A 13,194-nucleotide genomic window follows, 5' to 3' on the forward strand; every position below is an offset into this window, starting at 1 on the left:
CATGTACATCTAAGTTTATGCAGTAGTTCAGTAATGAGTTTACAATACCATGTCACAATCTTGTTTATTTTCTTGTCTGAATTATGCTTGCTAAGTTTACACTACTTTTGACCTCCATTCATGACTAATCTGCTGATAGAGAACGGTAATATTTGTTATTTGGTGGACAGTTCTCATGTGATGTTTTCAACAAGCTAGACCTACAAGTACTAGTATTGGTAAAGGTAAAAAACACACTTTTTATAATCCCAATAATACATATCAGCCTAAATCAAGGGTCAATTTACAGGCCTGTATGCCTGTACTTGCAAATGTATTAAAAAAAAGTCCCAAAATAACGTAATTTGTGAGCATAACAAGCAAAAAAATCAGGACAAAATCACCCCCCCCCCCCAAAAAAAGAAGAAAAAATACTATGTACGGGCAGGCCTGAACTCAAACCTTTATTTCTAAGAGTGAACAAAGTTTGAAACTGAACATGCTGAAGTGAAAGGGAGATGAAAATGATTCTGGGCATGTGACTTTGAGAAGGGAAGTGAAAGTTGCAATCATTGTTGTGAAAGTTCACTCTGCATTTCCTTGTATGTTATTTCACATGGATTTGTTGGACTTAGATCTATATAGGCCTAATCATGAAAGTGATAACCAAATAATAGAACATAAATAGTTTTGTAGGCTAACTAGGCTACATTTGCTCGAGAACTCTAGCTTCAAATTTGCACACGATAGTTACGCATTCGATGCTAGAGTACTTTACTATGGTTTTTCGGTCGGACAGCGGTGCAATTTTTTACACCGGAGGTTATTTATTCTGTTAATGTTGAAATTTGGATGAAAGTTATATTGCGATGAGTCATCTGTATCTTTTGAGGAAGATTTGCGTATTTTGGACGGTCTAAAATTTTGCTGAAGTGTAATTTTAGCAACATTTTTGATGCAATCGCCTGTCGTGATCGGCTGTGTTTACTTCTGACCTTCCATTGCTTTACACTGTGTCATGCTTCAGCGAATCCGACTAGATTTTGAATGCAAAGGTCTCTAGCCTAGAATGTGAAGCTATCGGTGAGCAAATTCTTGGCTAGAGTTCTCGAGCAAGGCTACATGGTTGCTCATGGGAAAATAGTCCAGGGAAAAGCGAAAAGGTACCAAATGATTATTATTTTTGAGAACACAATCAATGGAATATTTTCTTAAATATGTATGTGAATTGTTAATAGATTTATGGGTTTTTGGATGGATATTTTCCCATTTAATCATAGGCATTGGAAGCAGGGGTGCGGATGGGGCATACCAAAATTCACCTTCATTAAGGCTAAAATAGTCGGTAATTGCAGTTTTTGCATGCTTCACGTGCACTTGTCTCAGTAAACAGCGACAAAAATCTTTCTAAATTTTAATGCTTAATCTGCCACCATTGCATTTAATTAGTTTTCTCCTGCTAAAGACAACCTAGATCGTGGATATGTGTATCAGCAAATCTGATTGGTCGATTAAATATCGGGATCCCAATATTTATTTTAATCTTGACATGTATATTTTGTTTAAAATACTGTACCAGATGTTGGCCTTTACACCTGTGAATAAATCAAAATTATGAAAAACATAAATTACATAAACCTTGTCTTTAGCAAATGTTACATCTTACAATTCTACATAAAATTTTCAAATCATTCAGGCATAAGGAGAGCTAAAAATCACTTGCCCTATATCAGATTTAAGGAGAGCAGTATAGAGAGCGATTCCTCTCGCTATCCTCAAAAGGTATAAACCATTGTTTGTCCAATATCCATAACATCTTGAACCATAACTTTTGGTTAAAATTGAAAACTTCGGTTGAAATTGAATTTTATCGCAGACCTTCAAGGTACTGAAAACTAGAAATGAAAGATAATTCAAGTTGAAATTTGCTTTCTGTAGAGGTTTGTTAGGATCAAACTTTTCTATAAGCCACTTTGCAATGGTTTGTACATTGTGTGAACCTGACCTTACCAATACTTTACTCGCTTGATTGTCAGATTTGAGTTCTTTCAATTGGTAAAGCCCAGAGGTGTGGAGTGAAATTCTTTGGTGAATAGTCACTACATGTAAAGACTTGGGAAAGTTTTATTTTCATGGCATAAAAGTTTCTTTGCTTGGAAAAGTTTCAGAATTTTCAGTGAGGCGACAAAAAAACACCCACCTCTGTTCTATGGGCGAAAGGCAGTGTCCGAATTAAGAAAATAAAAGGGGTTGTCCCGCGACAACCAGGTTGTAATTTCTGGTTGTCCACCAAAGTTTTTGGTTGTCCGTAAGCTGCCACAATCTGAAAACAACTACATGTGACCAATAAAGTGGAGTGAGTGGAGTCAATTTATGAACAATTACTCTTAAATATTTAACAATTCATCAGTTGTGCTAGATTTGAACAAACTAACATGCTAAAAGAGTGACTTTTGGCTGTAGATCTTTGGTTGTCCGCCGGACAACTAAAGCATTATTTTTGGTTGTCCGGTGCATGTTTTGGTTGTCCCGGGCGAACGGACAACCAACATTTCGAACACTGGCGAAAGGATATCATTTATAGGGTTGTTCGGTCGGTCAGGTATTTGTTTTTTCTGGAGGCTACAATTACCTAAAAATTTCTTCAAAATCTGACAAATCTGAAAAAAAATGTAAAGATTTCTTGCAAACATATTTCTGAAACATTTTCAGCCCAAATTAATAAATTTTGGCCCCAAAATGGCTGATTTTACCAAAATTAGAATTTAAAAAATCTGCAAAAAGCAAATTCTGGGTCGGTTGGGCCTGTAGAACAGGGTTTTTTTTTTCATCACCTAATGTTAATTACTTTACATAGTTGAATGTTGATACCTTTTCAACATTTCTCATTCCAGTAAAGAGAATTTGGATGATGTTTGTATAATAAAATCAAATTAGCCACAGAAACAGTTTGTATAAATCAGAAACTTGAACACTTAACTATCAAATCAGATTGTGCTAGGATGCACTTGGCCCACAAAGCCCACATATTGGGCCTGAAGTACTGTTGACTGCACTTCAAAAATACACTCAGGTCCCCGAGTAAAAAATAAGTACGGTACAGCTTGTCTGTACGCAGTGCGATAATACTCATACATATGAGGGAGGCACTTATAAGGAACAAGAAGAAGAAGAATATGAAGGTGAAAAAAAACCCAGTAAGGTGTCCCAAATTAAGAAAGAAATCAATTTTAGCACTTTTAAGTTTATTTTTAATTTATGACCCAGCACCTAGGCCTATGCAGCTTGTTTTGCCAAATGTTTTTGATAATTTCATTGAGCCTAATTCAAAGAAACATGGCTTATTTTTTTACCCGTACATGTAGTCTGTGAATATTAAACTACAGTAAACATTTCCCACTTTCACCTTCTTGAAATTTCTACTGAATGAGCTGTGCCTAATAGGCAGAAAATTAACCAAAATTGGTGTAAACCATGGGCCAGTCAAAAGGTCATTGTCCTCACAGTCTAAAACAATGATAATGCACATATTGCAATGAGAGCTATGAGCCTTGAACATGCTTCCCTATATCTTGTATCTCTTCCTCTTACATCTAGTATAGAGAAGATTGTGTAGGGATAACCCCTAAATAGTACATGAAATGCATACTTATTTACTGTCTTATGGTTGCATAATAATTGTTATCTTTGATGGTCCACTGACTTTACCTCAATGTCAAATAGAAAACTTGAAGTTAAAAATAAAATTTAGAGATATTTCTGTTTCTGCAGCTAGTAGGTGGAATTGATTGATTTTAAAGGAGTGAATAGCTCACAAGTTAGAATTTGTTTATTTGTGATGTGACATGTCAAAAGGAGACACTTTTGGGCAGGATCCTAAATGGCGAAATAGCCACAAATCTGCCCGGGGTGATTTTTTCACAATTTGGGGTTGTTGCGAATTTGTGATGTTATTAATGTTAAAAATATTGTCTGATAGTTTCAGAACGGAATTAAACTGGCATCTTGTATTTTCTAAGACATATTTCAAGGTAATTCCTACTCTCAACATTGTCAATAATATTTTTAAAGGCCAATATCTCAACTTCCAATTTTATAATACCATAACTTGCGAAAGCAATATCTTCGCTTAGGAATGTCCGATTTCATTGGGGAAAACGGAGTTGTGGAGCAAAATATCTCTATATTTAAGAAATGTAAGAACTGTAAAATTGATAACCTGCCCAAAAGTGTCTCTTTTTGACATGATATGTCACATTTTATAGTTGACTTGTGGACTAGATATTTGGAGGTTCTGTGTTTGACTCTTAGATGATAGGCAAGGGTTTTTCATTGTAGTCATTGTATGGTTATGGTAATTTATTGTTTGGAGAAAAACAATATGTAAATTTGCATTTTTCCAACTGGCCTGTGTGAGCAAAATTTAAATTATTGACACAAATGCTTTCTCGAATCGGAACTATTAAGGACATGGAAGAAGGCAATATATGGATATAGCTGCAATAATTCTAGATTTTTCCTGTAATCACAGTTTGTGAAATCGGAAAATCAATATTATAGGTGAGGCAGGGAAAGATCTAATGATCAAATATACAGGGCAGAGAACTTTCTTCCTGAAGATGACACTGCAGTTCTATCATGTGAATTGCTGATCTTTTTGCAGGTCAGGTCTGTGTGGTTAGTTGAGGAAACAATTTAGTTTATCTACCTGAAATGCTAGATATAGTTGGGATATATAGTTACACCTTCACTATAAATGCATGGGAAGGAAGTTATACAACCTATACAACCATACCTTGTTTGTTTATTTGTGTGTTTGCAAATTCAAATGGTCAATTACAATGAGTAAGAATTAATATGTGGCTTAATGAATAGGATACTTGTATGAGGGCTTGGGTTCAATTCCTGGTGGTGACTGGGGCAGTGGCAACTTGCTAGGATATTGATTGTCTAGTGCCTGAAAGTCTGGATTTACAGATTTTCATGGTGCATTCAGACTTGTATTCAATACATGAGTGAACCATGAGAGTGCTTCATGCTTTGCAGGGGTCTTTAAATCATCATTCTGGTGTGTAGAGAGCCATGTCAGTTTCTAAAAGATAAGGATGTTAACCCTTGGTGACATGTCCCAATATGTCCAGGTAGTGCTGTTTATCATGGATTTCAATGGAAATATCAAAGCTGCCCTTCAGAGGGTTTTCATGTGTAGGTTTACTGGAGTACTTTGCTGGAGATAGCCTTTTGCATGTTTTGAGGTCATAGGTCACCTGATGGCAGACATGTTTCAGACTTGTACTTTCTGTCAGGATGACACAGATATTTTACACTTACAATGTACATCAAGAGTTCTTGGCAAACAGTCCAAATAATCAATCAAACAGATATACATGCAAATATGTCTCAAATTTTGGACTAAACAATGGATTGGCAGGTCGCATCATTTATGGTATTTTATGAAGGTTTTGATCAATCTATAGTTATATGGTCAATCTTTTGATCAAGTACATACATATGATACATATGAAATATGAGATTTCAACTAACAGTATGATCGCCTTGCCAAACATGATTTCATAAAACTTTAAAAGTTCTACATCGCTATTCAGTCACCAAAGTTACAACACTTTGTTCAACACCAATTTCAGTTTCATCCTGGTTTGTGTTTCATTTTCAAAAGCAAATTAAATGTTGCCAAATGTGTGTGTTGCATAGAGTGAAGATGGTTAACAAGATGAAATTAGTACAATAAATTGTTTTGTTTTGGAACCATGAGGTTTCTGCATTTGTTTGTGACATGACTCACAAATGGACACACCATATTAAGTTATTCCAGAAAAAGTACACATCCTTTATAGAGGAGTAAATTTTCAATAAAAAGAATGTCTGGATTTCCAAGTTTGCTTCTTGAAAACAACTGGAATTCTAGTTGCCAGTGAATGTTACTGGAAAAAGCTTGGAAATGCTATAAAATATATAATAAAACATCATGGAATTGTCCAAAATGAGCCGCTCAAATTTAGAATTTTTGATTTTGAACTATTTTATGCTAGATTTTTACGTATTTAGACACTTTGAAAGTCTGGATTTCCAGCAATCACAACTGGTCAAAAAGTCCAAAAATCCAAACTCATATAGGGATCTATTTTCTGGAACAGCCCATTATAATGTATTAGGTTACTCATATGGACAAACACACATTGAGATAATGATACACACTAAAAACTACGGGGTTATATTTTCTGTGGTCATTTTGAATTGACCACGTTTGGGGTTGTTTTGACCCTTCAAGGGGGTTGTACTGTTTTAATTTGACCACATTCACGAGGTCATTTTAGCCACGACGAACGTGGTCAAAAACTTAGTGGTCATTTTGCCGATACCGTCACAAGCATTGATATCAGTTTCAATCTTCCGCTTTGAAAATCTCAATTCATAAATGAGTTTAAACATGAGCTGCAATTAATGTTTGTTGATTAATAAATAAAACTAATTTTTTGACCGAAGTTACCCAATTTGTCAACTTTATAATCACTTGCATTTTCGAACTATTTGCACACACGGTGTGCATCGGCTTCCCATGTGGTCATATCAGCGCCATATTTGTTCTGATTGTGCAGCTCAGCGGATTGTCGTGTGTGCTTGTCTGCATGATGGAATATGAAAAGCTAGTTGAAAAGTGAGACTGCAAGGATGCATAGACCCTTGTCTATGCACGCAGATTCATTTTATGCTGTCGTGGCCGGTGTCTTGGCTGCAGTTGTTATAAGCTTATATCATGTAAGCTTATAATACGTGAACTGTCATAGGCGATGACTGACTGCGTGTGAGTGTGATACACAGATGCATTTTGCAGTTTGCTGTTTATGTAATGCTTTCTCTGTGCAGAAACACACTTATGTCCTGGTGGGACCAGCATGACCATAGGCCTACTAAAAAATCCAAACAACCCCTAAATGTGGTTATTGAGTAACCCTATAAAACAACCCTTTCAAATGGGTCATTTCATTTGACCCCGAAATGAGGTCATTAAGTAACCCAATAAGGCAACCCTTTTGAAGGGGTCATTTCATTTGACCCCGAAATGTGGTAATATTTTGACCCCAATGGGGTTACTATTTGACCCAAATACGTAGTCATTGCAATGACCCCGACCAATGGTGTCCAAATGAACACGTTAGTGGTATGGTGTTTAGTTGATAATTATGCTGGGGTCAAAATGACCCCGCTTTGGGTCATTTTTGACCCGTAGTTTTAAGTGTGTACTGACAAAAATGTTGTTTGCTTGTTTGGTGGGTTATTTTTAACATATTTTATTTCCTTATTAGAATTCAATTCATGTTTTGAACAGTAAACCAATTATGATTAGCGATTCAATGATCCCAATTATACCAATTAACAGTTTGTGTTTGTACTTTTGAGATCATTGAGTCAATTATAATAAACTACTTTTTGCATGTTAATATCATTTCAAGAATATTTTTTACAAGATCTTCCTAGAAGAAAGTTATCTAAAGAAATATCAGTAGTAGTTACTATTATTTGAGGGGAGGGGAGGGTCAGCCAATAGTAGTCAGTAGTCAGTTGTAGCTTCGTTTTGGTTCCTTTTACACCAAAAAAATCACTTTAGGGGCCTACTTTATTCATGGGCCAAAATAAAATAGTGTAAAAGTGCATTTTGTGCCCTTTTAAGCAATTTGCCTAATAAGTCATTGTTGGAGCAGATCTTGTTGCCCCTGGATATCTTTCGGCAATATGGTTCACCTTTTATGGCAGATGTATGCTAACCCACCCTCTATCACTGTCTATTGAATGAAAAAATAAATGAGTCCGGATTTTAAAAGAAAAGTATTGAATTAGAGAGTAGGCCTATCACATGGGAAATATGGTGTTATTTTCCTCCTGCATTTTCATATCCCATATTTTAATTCGGTCTTGCAAGCAAACATTTTAGCTTTCAAGCTATCATCTTTGATCATGATGATATCAGCTTACTTGTTTGTGTGGGCATAAAAGCTTTTAAAGATGATACCATAATCCTCTAAAAACTGGTCTTGACCTCTATAGATAACATGTTCAGATATGTCCAGTGTTTATACATGCTACATAGATCCTTGATGAATGATGATCTATGAAAATACTGGAATAAAATTTGTAATCAAGCATATTTTCCAAATTTTTGATTGTGTATAGAATTCTTCTCCTTAGCTACAGTGAATATCATTTGAAGTAATATAAGTAGGCCTATTAGGCCCTTCACAATTAATTCTTAGTTTCCTGTTTCATGGTTGAAAACCAGGGATGAGGCGACTTTTAATTATTAATTATTAATTATCTTTTATTTTCTTTATTTTAAAATAAGTGGTCGCAACCTACATCAAGCCATTTTGACAAGGAGCATGCATTTAATTATTTTACTACTATGTTTGATTTTATACATAAGTAATGGTACAATTAGGTTCTATGTTTAATCATCATTATAGATGATATGATCAAAGTCAGAAAGTAGCAAATGGAAGTCATTAAAAGTTATTTTTAAAGAGAAAATCCAAAATATAAATAAAATAATTAAATATTTTGCAATTCTCTACTTTGGACACGGGCGGGAAACAGGAAACTAAGAATCAATTGTAATTGGCCTTAGGCCTGGTGGCCTACATGTAATTTTCCTGGAAATCATCTTAACATAGAATAGATTGATAGGCTTATCTTGGACAGGTTTGTCTATGTTGTTTGTAATATTTAAGATTAAATCTGTTGAAATATATCTTTCTAACATCATAGAAGCACAGTCAGTGCTGACATAGAATTCTGTGAAGCCCTGAAGTTACCAGTTTCTTGACATTTTTCCAACTTTGGTTTTCTCAAAATTTGTGCAGGATTGGCACACACCAATAGATATGACACAAACTTGTTTTTTAAAGAAAATTTAGTTCAAGAAAGGTCAATATTCATGATAAATAAACACATGTTATCTTCCAAAATAGACAAATAACATCAGCTGCCTTGACATGTGACCATGTACAATGACCTCTTTCCTCTTTATCAGTCCTTGTTGCTAGGCAACGGTAGCTTCTGTATCCTCTGGTATATTGATATCCCATTATGAGTTGATAGCAATTCCAGTGGTTGGCTTAGGCCAAGTAAAAAATAAAACATGTTTCACGTCCGGTTTTCAAAAAAAGGAGGAAGAGGGGCTTTTTATTTTCTATTTTTTATCGCAAAATTGGTGTAAATACCCATACTTAGAGCTGTTTTAGCGTATACAATAATGCCTGGAAAAAGGAGGAGGCCCTTTTTTATTTGATGTTCTGAGAGTTACACCCCTTCTAATGATCACAAAACCTTCCTAAAGTGTTTCTTGTATCTTAACAAGGCTATAGAATGCATCCCAACTTCCTAGACATATTTTGTTGAAAAGTTATAACTGAATTTCAAAAAATAAAAATATATTTGAGGAAACCTCAAAAAAGGAAGCGAGAGGGGACGTGAAACATGTTTATTTTTTTATTTGGCCTTAGGTGCTGCTGATTTGTTGGAAATGGGAGATAAAAAAATAATTAAAAAACAATTATAGAAGGAAAGAAAAATACAGAATCAAAATACAGTCTTCTTATTTGATATTGATTTTTCCTTTAAAAAAGCACATAAAAATTTGCCCACCCTGAATGTGTGGGTCAAAAATTCTAGGAAAAATCAGCCAAAATAATTTCCAGCCTATTTTATATGTGTTGTTGGTTGTTGTTTCCCTCATTGTTTGTGTTGGTGTGTCGAGGTGTGGGTGCGTGTGCAACCGCTTCAACCGAGGACACATACACGCACTCTACAACCGCGGACCACTCGGCAATGGGGGATCCTCAGTTAGTGGAGGTCTGCAAACAACGACAATTTTTTTTGCATGTATAATGTATTTGCAAAATACGTCCTCTATTGTTATGTAAGAGATACGAACGTCCGCAGTTACTAGGTTAAATTCCATTTATACCAAAAAATACAAAAAAAAAAGGCGAAAAACATCCTTGTAGTTGATTGTTTACAGATTTGGATGTCCACGTTTGCACAGTCCTAAAGAGCGTCCCACGTTTGACGGCGATTGCACATAGGTGTGGGGTGGGTGTGTGTGTGTGTGGGGGGGGGGGCAGGGGTAACAGTATGTGTCTTTTGTTTTGCCATGTCTTGTTTTGTTGAATTAATTCTGTTTCGTTTTCCAAAAACTTGAAGACAAAGCAATGTTATTTTAAGAGAAGAATACCTGAAACGTTCTTAAACTTAAGTGGAAACAAAAAGTGCCCGAAGTGCTTGAAACTACCCTTGTTTTATATTGATATAATTCAAGTGTCTGTAAGACTGTTTTTAAATGTCACAAAACAACCCAGGGCAAATCACAATGAAGATGGGGGCTTTATTTTGTCAATTTTTAGATTCACTGGAGCAAAATTTTGCTGGAGGTAGTGTTCTTCATGTTCTGATGTCATAGGTCACCTGATGGCAGACATTACATGTCTCGGGCTGCCATTGTTCTGTCAAGATGACACTGATGGTTTACACTTACATTCCTGAGGGCCTGTCAGGGTCAGAGGTCAGACAGGTTTGGCCAATTGAAATTAATTAGTTGTTTCCCAAACAGGGATGATGCACTGATTTATGAGTGTGATGTGCTATTTACATTTTGATGTGTTCAACAGCAATGCTAGATTTCTGAATCATGTTTTATTTACAAATTTTACTGTTCTTATGAACCATTCCAGTTGAATTCCATCCCTCCCTTCAACATTTTCAATATGCATCTTCCTTTTGCCTGCTTCCAGGCCCGCATGCAGGATTTGTTTGAAAGAGTGGACCTTTTTTCCAAGATGGACCGATTTTGTAAAAAGGGGACTTTCTTCCTAAAATTTTGACCATTTTTGATCAATAAAGCATAAAAACCTGATTTTTCCTTGCTATACACTTGCATATATTGTGATATTTTGTGATTTTTTAATACTTTGCCAAATTGGGGGGGGGGGTGCACCTAGTTGTCCATGTCCAACTTAGTTTCGTCAGCACAGACATTGACTGTTATCATACTGACAATAAGTAGTCCTGAAACACGTAGTGGAAGATCGTGGTGGTCCACCCGCACATTAAAGATTCGGGAGCCAACATGACACAGCGCCGCGAGTTTTGTTGTTGCACCCATTGAATTTGTGTGGCTAATTAATGGCAAAATGTACACATTATGTTCCCACCAGAGTGCGATAGACAAAGTGTTCATTAGATGATATTGGAGCAAAGTTTTTGTTTTTTTGCTGATGGTTTATGCCTAGGCTCTTCGCGAAAGTGCCAGTTACTATTAAAAGTGCAAACCAATCATTCTTTTTGTTCGTTCCAGTTTTGGCATATCCATTTGCTATCACTCACAATTGAAAATGTTGAATTGCACTTTGGTAAAGTTTACTAACCCTTTAACATGAAGTTGAATGTAATCCATGTTATAGTTGTCATCACATCATCATCATCATCATCCTTGCCTTGAATGCTTGGAAAAACAAAGGGGTAAACAAACCCTGGCTTCAGCATGGGTAAAATCTACAAACATGTTCCCTGTGGGGTAAGGTTGAAACCCAAAGGTGCATCATCATCATTGCCATAGTGATCTACTGTGACTGCGCACAAAAAGTAACCATGCACTTTAAACAAAAGCAGCATCTTAAAGACGCTATTCGCTACTAGTAGTCAGTAGATGGAGAATTTTGTTCTGCATATTTTGATACCTCATTCGGCATGATGTGACTTTATTTTCCCAACTAAATATGACATGAAAATGAGAGCATTTCAAAAGTGACAAAGATTTCTGTCACACTGTAATGAGCCAGTTACAAAAGACAGTGGCAGGCCCGTACGCAGGATTTTTTTTGGGGGGTGCTGATTTTGAAAAAGTGGACTTTTTTCCAGGGGGGGGGGGCGATTTTGGGAGGTGCGGTCGCACCCCTGCAGCCACCCCTCCCCCCGTCACGGGCCTGGACAGTGGGAATCACCCTGAAGGAAGAAATATCCCAAATGTGTCACTTTTGAAATCCTCTCTTTTGACTGAAAATAGAAAATGAACAAAAAGTGCTTTCATAAAAATGAAAAAAAAAAATGTTTCACATGAATATTTACTATGCATGGTGCCACAAAACAAAAAACAGGAAAGATGCTGTTGAAATAGGACTAGACTTACGCTTGTCATCTAGAAACACATATTAAAGTAAGAAAAAGGGTTGTACGTATGTATTTATGTAGGACTAGGTCTTTCCACTGTAAGTATTTGGAGATGGAAAAAGGTACCGCAGTTTGTGGCCCTCGCGGACTTAGCGAGCGTGTAGCACGAGATGTTCAACCGAAGCGCTTTAGCGTGGTTGCTGGCACAACCTCTCTGGATAGTATATAAAAGCAACAGAGCCCGAAAGTAGTGCTAGAAAAAGGCTACAAGGTAGGACTAGTCATCGCCACTTGCACTGATCCAAAGTAAACAAGCAATGGAGCAGAAAGGAATTCTACCTTGACTCATAAGGGTAGCTCAACTAAGTTCAGTTATATTTAAAAGGGCATTTCGTGATCCACAGCCTCATCCACCCACTTTTCTCAAAAAAAGTTGAAATTTTTATACCACTAGAAACCTCTGGCTACATAATGTTTAGGCCCTATATGTACAAAAAATTACTTGCAGATTAATTCATTTAGAAGCAAACTCCTCTTTTAACTCCTTTTCAACTAAATTTAATGAACAAATAAGGTGGTGGAGCAGGGTGAGATTGGAAAAATAAATAATACAAGCACAAGAAATTGTGATAATGAAAACTAAACTAAATTAAGGTAACCTTTTATCTTATTCAGTAAAACAAACAAACAAAAATAAAACCTTTGTTTTTTATGTAAACTAATTCATATAACAAGTATGCGCTTTGACTTCATGTAATGTGTAAGACAAGTCGTGAAATATACTCCCACCTACGTGTCGCCGCTAAACACACATGATTGGTGATTTTCTTCATGCCAAAGAAAGAGGCCTATAATTGGGCGTACCTTGCAGTGGCCATAGCATTGATCTACTTGGAAGAAAGTGAGATGTAATGGCTGCGTTCAAGCAATAATATTGCTCGATTAGTTTTTCGTAAAGACAATCTTTGCAAATGACTGTGAGTTGTAAAAATCTCCTTTCATTCCAGGATCTGTGATTTAATTGTAATTTGAAGC

At 36.1% G+C, this 13,194-nt stretch overlaps 1 protein-coding gene across 2 annotated transcripts in view; it reads left to right on the forward strand.

The window, feature by feature from the left end:
- The window catches only part of LOC140168379 (CD9 antigen-like), a 226,177-nt gene that overhangs the window by 197,327 nt on the left and 15,656 nt on the right, over positions 1 to 13,194 (forward strand). The gene's annotated exons all lie outside the window — the stretch shown is intronic.

Source organism: Amphiura filiformis, chromosome 13, assembly GCF_039555335.1.
Source record: "Amphiura filiformis chromosome 13, Afil_fr2py, whole genome shotgun sequence".
NCBI lineage: Eukaryota > Metazoa > Echinodermata > Ophiuroidea > Amphilepidida > Amphiuridae > Amphiura > Amphiura filiformis.